General features: G+C 38.0%; 1 protein-coding gene across 1 annotated transcript in view; it reads left to right on the top strand.

Moving 5' to 3' along the window:
• The window catches only part of LOC103517672 (protein CREBRF homolog), a 12,738-nt gene that overhangs the window by 4,234 nt on the left and 6,653 nt on the right, over positions 1 to 1,851 (top strand). The window lies entirely within an intron of this gene.

Raw genomic sequence — 1,851 nt, 5'->3', positions numbered from 1 at the left:
CGGCGGGCCGACTGTCTGACAGACCTAAATTTGTCCAACCCAGGGCTGTCAGACCGCCAGTAGCATTACTAGGGGTTGCAATGCGGGATCCCGCAATCCCGCGGGATCCCGCACCTTTTTCCAATCTCGCAATCCCGCAGTTTTTAGCTGCTGGATTTGCTGGATTTGCGGGATTTGCGGGATTTTTCGGAATTAATGGATCCATGAATTAAGATAAAAATACCACAAAGAAAAGGTTTAAAATAGGTCGAATAACCCTTTTTTTATGAACTCTACAGGCACCTTGATTTTTCTGTCTACAGGTAGTCTGGTTTCAAGTAGTGTTTCTTTTGTTCTCCTGATTTGAAAGGATGATATTGGTCTTGCAAATCTTGTATTTCTATCCATTCCTCCTACATCCGTTGAAGTAGAAAGAGCTTTTTCAGCCGCTGGTTTAATATGTTCTCACTTGAGGACCAGATTGTCAGACCAAAGTTTGTCAAGTTTATGTTTTTTGAGATCTCACTTTCAGATGAACAAATGCAGACCATCAACTGACCATGGACCATGCCTACATATTGACTAAGATTTAATTCATTTGACAATTTTTACCTACTTTCAATTTTCAATTCTGTTCTGTTTGTTCTGTTTACTTGAATTCATGTTCTGTTTGTTTAATTTTTTGTTTTGTTTTTATCCACAAGTTTCTATTTTCACGGTATAAACGCTGTAATTTTTATTTTCTTTAAAAACGAATTTAAATAAGACAATTGTGGTAAAGATCGTTATCTTTATTCAGCAGTGGATTGATAACAGCTGGTTATGATGATGGTGACGATGAAAACGAATTAAATTTTGTTTACCTATTGTACAGTTTTGTGATTAAAAGGTTAGCAATTACTTCAAATAGAAAGAAAATCGCAAAGAAAGAGTTTCAGTCACCTTTGGCGGGGGTTTAGGTGATAAATACCTATGTTGCCCCTTCAATTGCATAAGTGCGGGATCCCGCGCTGGATCCCGCGGGATTGGTCAAATCCCGCGCGGGATCCCGCGGGATTGGAAACGTGCGGGATTTGCGACCCCTAATTGTACAATATTAAACCCATAAAATAAACGAGACCTTGTTTAGACTGCTGGGGTAAAGGGACTTTTTAGTCTCATTCGAGCAGGATAAACAAGGTATATTCTATTCTATTCTACTTCTTCCCTATCAACAGGTGAGAAGGGATATTGGAACTATCTATCTACCTTCTATTATATTTAGGTGGTGCTTGTCAACATCTTGGTTCTATGTATGAGTATGCACGGATATTGGAACCAATAGGAGGTTTAATACTAGAGCAAAACTTGCACAACCTGTTGTATAGATAGGTAGATACCTGATCTTTTTAGTTTGTACTTTGTATGAATGTGTTGGTTGATCCTACTGGCACAGCCAACCTGAGAAATTAATAAATCAAGAAAAAGTGTAGGATGTAGGATGATTAGGAAAGAAAATCAGAGAGGTTTGGGCATGTAAGAACGGAGGTCACATAGGTGAAAAAGTAGGTACTCATAATCATACAAGGGAAGAGAATAATTTTTAAAACACTCAATCTGGTTCAAAATTCGATATACTGTATCTAGCATTTTTTGGGCTATAGAACGAATTTCTCGATAAAAAGCACCTGTTAACTCATCCAGAGTCCTTGTCTAATAAATATACATCTTGTTTTTAACATATTTCCATAAAAAAAAGTCGCACGAGGTAAGATCGGATGAGGAGGGTGGAAAATCAAAATGGGTGCGAAACTTTAATCACAAATCTGAGCATTAATCACAAATTCACTACTTTTAAGAAATGCATCCACAGCGAAAGCTCGAAGTTGCGGG

The sequence above is a fragment of the Diaphorina citri genome, unplaced genomic scaffold, assembly GCF_000475195.1.
Source record: "Diaphorina citri unplaced genomic scaffold, Diaci psyllid genome assembly version 1.1 scaffold1923, whole genome shotgun sequence".
In the NCBI taxonomy this organism is placed as follows: Eukaryota; Metazoa; Arthropoda; class Insecta; order Hemiptera; family Psyllidae; genus Diaphorina; species Diaphorina citri.
This window is presented reverse-complemented; position numbering and strand designations above follow the sequence as displayed.